Raw genomic sequence first — 13,537 nt, 5'->3', positions numbered from 1 at the left:
TGTCATGACCGATTTGCCAACTCTGATTATTGATCGATCTCGATTGTCGTGACCGATTTGCCAACTCTGATTATCAATCGATCCCGATTATCGTGACCGATTTGCCGACTCTGATTATCGATCAATCCTGATTGTCATGACCGATTTGCCGATTCTGATTATCGATCGATCCTGATTGTCGTGACCGATTTGCCGATTCTGATTATCGATCGATCCCGATTGACGTGACCGATTTGTCGATTCTGAATATTGATCAATTCCGATTATCGTAACCGATTGCCGATCCCGATTGTCATGGATGATGGCCAATTTCGATTATCGGGGCTGATTACTAATCAAGGCCAATTATCGTGGCCAATTGTCGATTTCGATTATCGTGGCTGATTACCGATTCCGATTATCGAGGCCAATGTGATGTGTATCCGGCCGTGTTTAAGGCCCATTGTGATGTGTATCCGGCCCGTGTTTAAGGCCTATTGTGACGTGTATCCAGCCCATATTTAAGGCCCAATGTGATGTATATTGAGGCTTAGGTGATGAGGCCCATTGTGATGCATTTGGGGGCCAGGCGAAGGAGCCCATTGTGATGTATGTTAAGCCCATTAGCAGGGCCTGCCTGTTGTGTATATGTGTCCCTTGAGTAAGACTGATTGTGTTGTATATCAGGCCTTTGTGTGAGGTCGTGGGCCCATTATATGTTTGACCCTATGTGGGTCATTCCTTGAGGGTAATGTTGGTTAAACGTCCACATTGTCGAGGTCGATTGTCGATGCCGGTTGTTGATACCAGTTATGAGTATGTGACAGCATAGCATCATGATACATGCCCATATGCATCATCTGCATGTTTGTTATGAGATGTGGTTAATCATTGCATATGTCATTGAGCATGTTGTTATGAGACTCCCTGATAGGCGGAGGTTATCTCACATGAGCACGCGGTATGTGCAGGATTGGTACATGACTGGATTGTATGACTCATGCATCTCGCATTATGATTACTGTACGCCCTAGCGACATCAGGGCCGTAACCTCCATAGGCATACCGTGGATGGCCAAATGGGACACCGAAAATGTTTGGTTCTAGCATACGGGCGCCATAGATATCCCTGGGTGAAAATCCCTAAACCTCCGTGGCCAGGAGACGCCCCAACGTCGAGACCGAGTGGATACATGAGCGCCCGAGTGCCGAATACCAGGAGGCCGCGTCTCCCGCTGTGTCGTGGTCGGTTGGGAGGGGGTGTGGCCTTACCCGCCCGAGGGTAGGGGGCAATACTAGGCTGAGTTTGACCAGCTCGTGAATGGCTCCGCTATCGACGTGCCGGATAGATATTGGCAGACTATTGGCCAGGCGGATAGTGAGGTTTCTTACGCTCACTTGGACTGTGCTGCTAGGAGAGAGACAGTGTCATTTGGAGTGTACTAAACCCCGGTGATGATCCCAGAGATGAACTGTATTGATATGTGGATTTAGTGAGCAGGAGTTGCATACTCATTCATACATTCATTCATTCACTATCCACTCGGGTTGGTGGTGCGTAACTATTTGTTACGTGTGCCTTCGCAATAGCAAGGATTTCGGTTGGGGCGCGCGACTAACCTGAGATCAGGAGTTTAACACATTGAGTCTAACTATCAAAATTTAGGTATGGGACTGGTTTAGATAGAAGTCCCTTGTGATGGACTCCATAGCCTGCGATACTACGTACTATCTTCCCGACTTCACACTCCAGTATGGTCATTCCATTCGCACCGCATATTGTATAACATTCGCAGCATACGACATTTTGGGCTATTGTGTCTCTGCATTTATATGGTCTAGGTATGGGTGACGCTATTTGTGTTACTCATCAGGAATTTATATTGTATTGCATCCTCTGCATTTGATATTTGGCTATCTTTAATTCCTCATTTGCATAATTGTTCTATATTGCGTATTCTGACATTGAGTGACTCATGGACTTGTCCGTATTTTAGCTTACTCTGTTATCGTATGATCTTGTCAATATTCTTGCTTACTCTGATAATTCATGATCTTATCAATATTTCTGCTTATTCCGATATTGTATGATTTATGGATTACCGGTATTTCTGGTCTTATATGATGATGTCATTATGTTGAATATTTGACACTTACCTTGTATACACACTTACACCACCATCTAAGCTTTCTATAAGCTTATGCACGATAGATGCGTGCAGGTGATGTTAGGTTGCAGCAGTGTTGAGCTTGGAGCATGCAACGATCTTTTAGAGCTTGATTTTCGATTTATGTATTTCCCTTTCAGCATTGTACTCAAATGATTATATTAGTGAATTTTGTAATGATGTTCTTGAGGTTATTGTTCGTGGGTTATGCTTATTATGAATCAGACTGATGCTTATAAATCCTCCTTGTAGTATCCCAGGATCGAAACCTGGTGAATGGGTACCGGGAGCCGAGAATAGGGTTCTACGGAGGCTGTCGGCACCGGATTCGGCGATCGAAAATTTTGTGAGCCCGGTTTCCGAGTTCGGGGCGTGACACTAGCACTTGGGGCCATTTGCACTAAATCTGGCATTATAAATGGGCCTCATTTGGGGCACCCCTCTCCCCATACGAGTTTGCCCTAGAGAAGGAAGGAGAGAAGAGAGAAAAGAGAGAAGAGAAAGAGGAGAAAGGAGGAGAAAGAGAGAGGAAGAAGAAATGAAAGGAGTATGTGGTAGGAGGTGGGGCCCAAGGAAACTCAACCTTGCAAACTCTCTACCCATTCTCCAAGGAAACCTCCACCAAACTCACCCATGCCAAGAAGCGGAGGTAAGAATGGTATATTTCCCTTCAATAGAGTAACTTATTGTAGATTTCTAGGTATTAATGTTGTCTTTCTTGATTTTGATTTAGGAAATAATGGTTTTACCCAAATCCCCAAACCCTAAGATCTCAAAGAATGGAAATCTCCCCTTAAGGTGCGGACTATTATCCTCAGGTGGCCTAGCACCAACTATAGTTGGAGTTTAATGATTTTGTTTGCTTGGTATGTTGTATGCAAGAATCTAAAGGAACCTAGGGATGACACGTTGTTGGAATTGTATGAATTGCATGTTTATTTCTCTTTAATGTTAATCTTTCCTCTCTCATGATTTAGTGTATGGATGATTACATGCTCATGTTTGGTTGATTTTTTTTTCTCATATTTGTTGCTTCATATTGTGTATGATTCATTTGCTCTTATGTATTTGATCCCTTGAGGTGTAGGAAGTGCTTAACTTCCTCACCAACCCACACCACACACATGCACATTATTCATGATATTATAGTTTGCTTGCTAGGGAAATTTGAATTGTATGTTGAGTAACATGAGAACATGGTGTTGAATATGTTTGATGTTATATTGGTAGTTGGCATGCTATGAGTCACTATTCCTACCCTTGGGTTGGTCAGGAACATGAGGAGAGCGAAGGTGGTTCCGTTGGTAGGACCACCTTGAGGCTAAACCCATGGGTTTGGACGAGTATATATGGGCGGCAGTAGTTAGGCTATATGGGTCGCTTATACCCGATGTCGTTCCGCCACATACTTGCCTAGGCTCGTGCGGTTTAGTCCACTGGCTGACCCACCTAGTTTGTTAACCTTGTTTGCTCACAAATATATGAAAACTGAAACATCCCACCACCGTTGTAGCCCATCGATACCGGATGAAATATTGATCCACAGTCTCGTGAGCTGGGCATGGTGGAATGGGACACTATGTCCAAGCTGTCGGCCTACGTTGGGGTGACGCGCCTCCCCGTAGTGACCGCGAGCGACCCCACATTCAGCACCCCCCATGTGCTTGAAGTCGGGAATGGGAGAAACCCGACTGGGTCAAGGATCACAGGGTCTTAGCCTCACACATTGGGGGGTCTTGGCCTCGCAACCAGTTCAGGACATTTGATACGTGGGGTGTATCAGATTCCCAAATCTGTTGGATGAATGGACTTAACTAAGAACCCGGTTAACATCATCATTGCATGGCATTAGCTAGGTTGGAGACTCGGCAGTCGAGGTCACACTGAGGGAGTGTTGTCATACGCGATCGTTAGATGGAGTCGCTCGAGGGAGTGTTATGGCGAGGGCATACATCATATCATCCTGCATGCATGCGCATTAACAAGACTAGATAGATGTTTATGATTGATTATTTTTCATTAAATTCTTATTATAATTGATGCTTGTTGCAACTTAAGACTAATAGCACCCACTGAGTTGATCACTCACTCCCACTCTGGGACAGTGTTTTAAAACACCAACCAGACCCATTCATAGATGCAGGTGATACAGATTTTGTGAAGCCTGACGGAGCGAGCCTCGAGGAGGAGGACGAGTTCTCTTACTTTCAGCTGATGGATGGTTCCCCGTCGGCCTAGTAGACAGGATTTGGATAGCTGAGTTGTGGACTCAGCCCTATTCTTTTGGACATGATATTCCTTTTGTGATTTTGTTGGGCAACGCCTGATGCGACTATTTTTATATCCTTTTGGACATGTATATAATGATTTATTTTCATTTCAGCAGACTAGTTGTGATCATGCTTCATGTTTCAAGTAATTCCATGCTGCGCCTTTAAACCTGGATTAATCGCATATTAATGAAAACCGATTATAAGTGACCCCGGGAACTCGGGAGTCGAGCGTATGCATAACCCCCGATTTTCAGGACGTTACATGCACACACTTACACCACCCTCTAAGCTTTCTATAAGCTTATGCACGATTGATGCGTGTAGGTGACGCCAGGTCGCAACCGTAGTATAGCAGCAGCAGGAGTGTGCGGTCGAGCCTTTGGAGTTTTGTTATTCGCATTATCTTGTATTTTCCTTCAGACGCACTGTACTTAAAGTTTTTTATCATAGTGGATTTTGTGATGGTGTTCTTGTGGTTATTGTTCATGGGTTATGCTTTTGGTTATGCTCATTATAATTGAACTGATGATTTGAAATCCTCCTTGTAGCATCCCAGGATCGAAACCTGATGTATAGGTACCGAGAGCCGAGAATGGGGTACTACGGAGGCTGTCGACGCCAGATTCGGTGATCGAGAATTTTGTAAGCCCGGTTTTCGAGTTTGGGGCGTGACAACGGTTGTCAATCCACAATATTAACTGGCCAAGCTAGTGAGTAAACCCATCATGGTTCATGCATATCATATTTTGTAACGTCCTAGATTTTCGCTATTTTGGATTTCTGCAAAAAATAATAATAAATAAAATCCTTGAAATTTTTTTTATAACTAGCCTATGTTGTAATTGATCCTTGATGCTCGAAGTAAGCCTATATGCGGGTGATACCGGTAAAGAAATGCAAAATTTTGATTAATCAGCCGTAGAAAGCCAACGAATCTGACCGATCACTTAAACATCAAGTTTAACACCATGATTTATTCACATAATGCCCAAATCTAGCCGACCTATTACTGAGTAATGAAGACAACCTCAACTAAATAAAGATCTCCTCAAAGCCGAAGCAACTAGGGATCAGATCTTAATTAACGAACCAAAGCAACTCAATTATCATTTTAACCTAAGAACCAACGATTTAGAGTGATTATGACCGAATCGCCATTTTCGCTAATTGTGAATAGGCTACACCATACACTTAGCTAATCCAGACCCTAATCGTTGTGTACAAAATGTCTCCCTACCTAATTCATTATAGAAATGCCCTGATTATCCAAACAAGCTCCAGACCGCTCATTAGTAGGCCACTAAACCTGAGGCTATAAAAAGATGTTCATCTTAGTAGGCTTGACGTCTATCGCGGGTGGTGAACCAAGGAAGTGTCTGAAATTGCTCAACTTGGTTCAAAAGCTAAGTGCTTGAAACACGTTATTCTCCTAGGCATAAATCTGGAACTTAAGTGAAATAAGCCTCCACTCTTTCATGAAGTTGTGACTTTTCGACTGTCGGATTGTGACCAAATTCGAGGCACGAGTTAAGGATATTTCTTCGCTCGTATCCGTATAGCCACGGCCCCAATCAAACACTAGCGACCGTCAATCATAAGTGAGGCCCTACGGTTAATCAAAGCATCTGATTGCCACCCGATTTTGACGAATTATAGATCACAGAGTGGGGCATCTTTTCCTTAGTGTGGATGAGCTAACGGGCCCCCGAAAGGGACCTGTGGGCTAAAACCAACCCACTATGGGCAAGCATAGTGGAAAAGAGGCCCCTAGGGCCATTTGGGCACAAAATCTGAAACTATAAAAGCCCATAAATTCTCTCTCATACGAAAATTCAGTTGCAAAAGGGAGAGAGGGAGTGGAGAGTGAAGAAGAGAGATTTTGGGGGAGCTTGTATGGGAGATTTCCCCGCCATTGCTAACCACAACGGAGCTCACAATAGTGTCATGCCGTAAGGGACAGCCCGTCGGCAGAAAAGAGGTAACTATCAAGCCCTCTTCATGATTTGAGCCTTATAAGTTGATTTCATGCGCCCCTTATAAGCTAATTTCACTAGCACAGGGCACCAGCACGCAAACCTACGGATCCCAACCTTAGGATCGACACCAAAAATCGAAGAATCACTTCTAGGTGCGGACTATTACCCTTATGTTACTAATTATCGAGCTGATGTCATAATTAATGGTTTATATAGTGAATGGATGATCGCATGTTAACCAGTGTTTACTTGTTCAATTGATCGCCCTTCATAAATTTCAAATTTTTGTGTAATATAGCCTGAACATTTGATTGCATGCTAGAATATGGTGAAATTGCTGAAATTTCATGTTTATGGGCCTAATTTTCCCTTATCACATGTAAATTATGATGATTTGGGTGGTATACCCGCATGTTCAATAAAATGCTGAAATCAAATAAAATTTTTGTAATTTGTTGTTTTGTACTCTTTCCTATAGTTGCGATAATTAATTTAGTAAGTATATTGATTGATTGTGGCTATTTAGTTAATCGGGTTGGCCAGCAAACCATAAATTTACGAGGGCAGCTCTATTTGGATTGGCCACTCCAAAATAGTCTGATTGACTCGGGGCGAGCGTAGACAACCAACAGTAGTCGGACTATATGCGATGCTTGCATCCAGTGCCGGTTACGCCAAGTTCGCCCGAATCAACCAAACTAGCCTAATAACTGACTAACCATGTGTGTCCACCATGTACAATCACGCATGCCTGAATCTAGAGCACCCCATACCCTGGAAAGGCCTACTGATAACCGTTAGTGATACGATCTTCAAGTCTCAGGAGTCGGGTATGGTGGAATGGGACAATGTGTCGGTGTTGTTGGCCTACGCTGGGGTGATGAGCCTCCCCGTAATGACCAATGATCAACCAATAAAACTATAAGCCTAGTACATCAAACTGCAATGATGTCGCAACCGCTCCACAATTGCATTCGGGTGACAACCCTTACATCATTTGTGGGCGCCCTCCACCCATCGATGGGCGGCCTAACCCTGTGTGTCTAAGTTGTGTCATCCGTCCTAACCATTAAGTTGGATTCCATCAACCCGTATATCCCCTTTTGGGTAAGCTTTCAGCATCTTGGTAGGCTTTCATACATTGTGGGCATTCAGGGATGGTCCCCTAAGTCACCTAGTACTGTAAATACCTACAGGTCTTCTAGGGCGTGCCCCCAGGAGTCAACGCAAGTGTCACACCCCGAAATTCGTACTTAAGTTGGCCAGGCCCGAACCCGAATTCCAGGACTGTGAGTTGTACTTAGACAAAATATACATTGCAACCCACATTATTTTTATGCATTTTCAAGGCAATCAGACCAACTAAAAAGGGTCAAAATAATTATCGTTAAATAACATTCATAAATCAATCATTGAATATTTAGTTACATTGACATTCAGAAATAATTAATAACAATATACATTGATCTTTAATTAACTTCTAAATAAATAAGGGAAAAAGTCTTCAATCATGCCCAACTAATTCTTCATATACAAACCCTGCAAAATAATCTATATGGGTGTGAGCGCGATAGCTCGTAGGGTCACATCCTTCCTAAAATTGAAAATTCTACGTTAATACAAATAAAACTCAATAATACAAATATGATTAATTACGAATATTGAATCGTCATTTTACATGACAACAATAATAAATTTTTTTTTTTATAACAATAAAATAAGACAATGCAATCATCTAAAATCCTTTTTGGTTCAATCTAGGGCAGAGCACCAGTGTGTGTTGATCCTTTTAGAGAATAACCCTCGGTAGAGCACCGGTATTGATCCTTTTAGGGAGTGACCATCGGCAGAGCACCTGGTAAATAAACTTTTAGGGTAAATACTCATGGCAGAGCACCCGTGTGTGTTGATCGTTTTAGGGAATCGTCAAGGCAAAGCACTCGTGCCAATCCTTTCGGAAATGACCCTAGGCAGAGCATCCGTACCGTGCCGATCCTTTTGGGAATGACCCTGGGCAGATCATCCCATAAATAATAACATGGTAATCCTTTTGGGGTAGAGCACCTGTAAATTGAAATACATTCTTCATCATGTAATAATATGGAAATAATTGCAATTTAAGCATGCCACGATAATGAAATGAAGTCAATCAATTAAGAACTTAAATAAATTATCTCTACAATATATAACCAAGAAATCAAATAAAATAATATGTAACTAATGACAATGATCAAATAAATTTAATACATAATAGCTAATCAAATCAATCGATATGTTAATATAAAATTTTCAATAGGGAAGATCACCTACTTGCTATTAGAGTGATAGATTTGATATGATGATGGATTCTACATGTGGATGGTCTGAGTTGATATCTCATGAACTCAATTTGACGCATTTAAACTAGTATCACTCAGTAAATATTTTCAACGTAAAATGATTGCGTCCCTACACAAATCATACATTTTGATTTATTAAAACATACATTAAGGTTTCTAATTATCTAATATTTAAAATATAAGAAATATAACACATTAAATTACTGAGTTGACTCGGTGAGTCGACTCAAATCAAGGCTACTCTAATGTAAAAAATTAAAGGATGGAGATAGAATCTTAGCTGATAAATGGCTCGAAGTCGGAATCTGGAATCAGCTAGGATGATCGGGCTAGTGGGTCATCTGGTTGACTCGCTGAGTCAACTCGATGGAACTGTCTACTTCTCTTTCTTCCTTCTTTACCTATTCTTCTGATTTCTCGATGGATGGTGAGGATTGATGTCAAGAAGTGTAAAATAAGGCAAAAAAAAAAATGAAAGTTCATAACTTGTCATCTGCTGGTCACGAGGCAAAAGTGTTCTGGCTTCTGCATGTTGAAGACGACGAGTAGAAGGCGTTCTAATTAGTTGGTGATGGGGTGACTTGCTGGAGGATTTAAGGACCATTGACTGTTAAAATGGAGAGAAGGGTTGAACAGCAACCTATGGTTGACAGGTTCTTGATGTGAATGAGGAAGATAGCAATGGCATTTTCCTGTAGCTGACAAATTAATCTCGGTCTACTACTTCTCTTGGATGGTCCAGATCATCGTGATGGAGCTTATGGATGATGTAAATCAAAGTTCACGAGCAATCTAGGTGAATTGAAGAGTTTCGACGTTGTTCTTGCTAGAGGCACGTAAAGTGAGTTTATTGGTTAGTTGTTGATAGCGGAGTAAGGTTGGTGTTTTACGAGTAGTTGGATAAAAGGCTTTGGATGACTAATATTACCTAAGAATATTTCACACAAATTGCCAGATATGGATGTCATACGTGACTTTACCGCTGCGAGAAGGACGGAGTAGTTCAGATGGAGTCTTGTAACGTGCAGATTGCAGTTGGAAATACGATTGATAGGTGGGGTCCATCGAGCTAGTCAAGAGGAATCAAATCCATCTATCAGTTTTGTAGGGTCGAAATGGTTTAAGAGCTCAATTTGTGGCTCGATCGGAGATTCAAAGTGGGTCACACATGAAATTTCATAGCAAAATGCGTCAACGAATAAGGTTTCATGGGATTTCAATTTGGATGAACGGTCCGGATTTAGAAGGTGGGCCCTAAATGATGGATGGTGCTAGCCTCAGATGGGTATGGGGTCTCACCACGTGAAACGGAAAAGGAGGAAGAAGAGAAAAAAAACTCGGGTAGTTGCCTCGAGTGGCGACATGCTAAGGCACGTCACTTAGCATATTGTTTTTTTTCAAATATACAGTGGGCCCCACAGGAATGACGTGATGAATCCACTCCGCTCATCAGTTGCATTCAAACATGTTAGGGTATGGGCCAAAAATGAGATAGATCCGGTGCTCTAGTGGGCCACACCATAGGAAATGCTGGGATTTAGGTCCCACCGTTTATTAAAAAAAATGGGTTGTTACAGCAGGTGTACTATGCATGGCATGAATGAATGAAAATGATCGATGCATCATATTAACATGTTGTCACATATATCATCATGTTATGTCAATAAAATTTCAAATTTAAACAGATACAATAAAACGACCGATACAAATAAATACACTCAGCATATCAATCAAATAGCTACTTTAAGTACAACGGAGAGGAAACATGTTAGGATCACTCACCTAATGATTTGGCGAGGTTGAATTGTTTTTCAAATAATTGAAATATGATAGTTTACAAATTTTTAAAACACAACATGTACATATAATCATTATCCTGATTTATATGAATTCATATGATATGGCCCACCTTTGATTGATCGAGGACATGATTAAGGTCCACAATATTCTCAAATCTGGATCTCTTCAAATTCAGTCATTGATACAGGGTCTGTAATCACAACCATTTTCATGTGGGACCCACTTGATTAATTAAAGTGGTCTCTACCATTTTCATTTACATTTTAAATAACCCAACAATTATAGTTAATCATAAATCAAATAACTTCATTCATCAAAGTCCTTAAATTCGGAGTATAAGTAGTATGGTTTTACCCTTTGTCAGTCGATTCACGTCAAACCGACAGAGTGCATGCTTTGTCAAATTTTGTTAGGATATCTTTATCAGTTTAGATCAATAATCCTACATGTCAAATTAACAAACTCTGGAATTCTACTCCGTTTTTTAGAGATGAATAAAAGTTTTGAGATTTTTATTATTTAAGATCTAAAGTACACTTTAAATACATTAGTCATATCCTAACCGATTAATGACCTATTAAGGAATGGTTTAAGTAGGGCCAAATAATCAGTTTGATCTGAAACCTTAGTAGCCCACACAGTATTTTTAATACTTCTCTTTTTAACAAATAACATTTAATCGATTGATGGTCAGATTGACCTAATATTTGTGGTTTCAACGTAATTTAATATCAATAATCAGATGGACGGTGTGGATCAGATCTCATATGAGCCCAATTCTCATGTTAAAAGCAAAATATAAACATCTACGTGGAGGTTTATGGTGTAATGATACTATGAAAGCATGCCATGTTTGAACAAATGCTTGGGTTCAATCAAATGACTTACTTGGAGATGATCTAGAGGACTTGGCCACGTTTCTAGAGTTACTGGACTGATCAAATTGATCGAAGGAAGTTCAGAGATGTAATAATTGGAAGCTCCAACGAGTTTTGGTTGATGGGTTCGACAATCACGAAAGAGAAAATGTTGTGTTTTTAGGAGTTCTTTGATCAACTCTCTTCATGGAGATGTGCTGGAGCAATGAGAAGCATTAGATGGAGATTTATAAATGGTTGGGATGAGTTTGAGAGGATCTCACCAAGATTTTTGAGAGGAAAAGTCGTGTGCGGCTCGACGGTTACACAAAACTAAAAGAGAATTCATTCATTTGAAATTTCTAATTGTGGGTGGGGGACACATGGGACAATAGGTGGGGTCCAACAAAAAAATCTGAAGAATCCAATCCACTCATCAGGTTTTAAATATCATGATGGGTAAAAGTTTGAAAAATGAGGCAGATCATAATCTCAAATGGGTTGCACCGCAAAGAACAACAAAGATGTGATTTCGACCGTTAGCGGCTAATGATGTACGGTCTACATCGACAAGGTGGGCTTCACAACTATGGGTGGCATGCAACGTGAGTTGGGTTGCGGAATCAAAGGAGGCGAAGGAAGAAGCAGGAGAGACGGTTGGGCTTGGGATTCTTCACATAGACGTTGTTTTTCCTTCTTTTCTTTTTTTGTCTTTTGTTTTTTTTTTTTTAATATATAGGGACTTGGGCGACCCACTAAAGTATTTGTATGAAATCAACACCAATCGCTAATTTTGTCATAACATGTTAGGATGCGGGTTAAAAAAATGAGGTATAACCGAATCTTAGGTGGGCCACATATCACAATGCAATGCTTACCATTGAAACCTTCTTCTTTCTTATCTTCTTCTTCTTCTTCTTTTCTTCTTCTTTTTTTTAATATATTTTCTAGTATACCACCATCCTTCACATGTGTGTACGCACACATGTGTGATGGATGGGAACCATAGGTGATGTATACAAATGAATCAAACCATTCCTATGAAAAATAAGGACTTACGGGTTTTATTTTGTTTCTAACTTTTAATATATATATATATATGTACTTGTCGATTTAAAGACTTGAAATACCTATTATCTCACTTTTGTACTATAAATCTTAAAACATAAATACCTTCTACTCAGACTATTTATTTCGAGTGAAACTTTACTATAGCTTATTATTTTGTGTATCCTAAAAACGGACTAAGTTTGGGCTTTGATCTCTCAAGATGACCAAGATGCTTATTTAATGGATTCTCACACTTTGTGATCCAAAATAACATTTACACACATCTAATGGAAAAGTTAGCCAATAAATTTGACGTATACCCTACAATATTTTAAATGATCGGTTTATTTAGGCATTTGGATGGCCCATATCAGACTGTGATAGACGATCAATTGATGGTGTAAAATTTAATCAATTGTGTGATGATAATATTAATAATGTATCCATGTTATTGTATGTTCGATTTCACAAACAGATGCGTATAAAGTGATTTTTGGATGTAGTTTATGTTAGAAATGTATACGGTTAAATAGAGGTGGGCATCGAGTCAAGTCGGACTGGATTGGGTCCAACTCGACTTAGTCCGAAATTTTCAATCCACTAGCCCGAACTCGATTCGATCCTGGACCAAGTCTGGGTCCTCTGACTCAATCCAATGTGTTGCACTGCTGGCCGGACACGAACTGAGTTTGACTTGGTTAGGGAAACCGAGTCGGATCGGGTTGGGTTCGGTTTGGATCGAATCTTCTATTTTGAATTATTATTCATTTATTTTTTTGAAAATTTTTAAAAAGTATGATTTTCACCGTTAAAAAATTCGTGGGAGGGCCCACCATAACGTTTATTTTCCATCCAATCTGTTAATAAGGTCACAACAACATGGATGAAGAGGAAAAACAAATTTCATATTGATTCGAAACTTCCGTGACTCCTAAAAGAGTTTCAATGGTAGACATTCAACCCCCCATTGCTTTTTGCAGTGTGGTCCACTTGATCTTTAGATCTGTCTTATTTTTCGGCTTAAGCCTTAAGACGAGCCCACCAAATGGATGGACGGTTTGGATATAACACATACCTCATGATGGGACCCCCAGA

The sequence above is a fragment of the Magnolia sinica genome, chromosome 11, assembly GCF_029962835.1.
Source record: "Magnolia sinica isolate HGM2019 chromosome 11, MsV1, whole genome shotgun sequence".
In the NCBI taxonomy this organism is placed as follows: Eukaryota; Viridiplantae; Streptophyta; class Magnoliopsida; order Magnoliales; family Magnoliaceae; genus Magnolia; species Magnolia sinica.
This window is presented reverse-complemented; position numbering follows the sequence as displayed.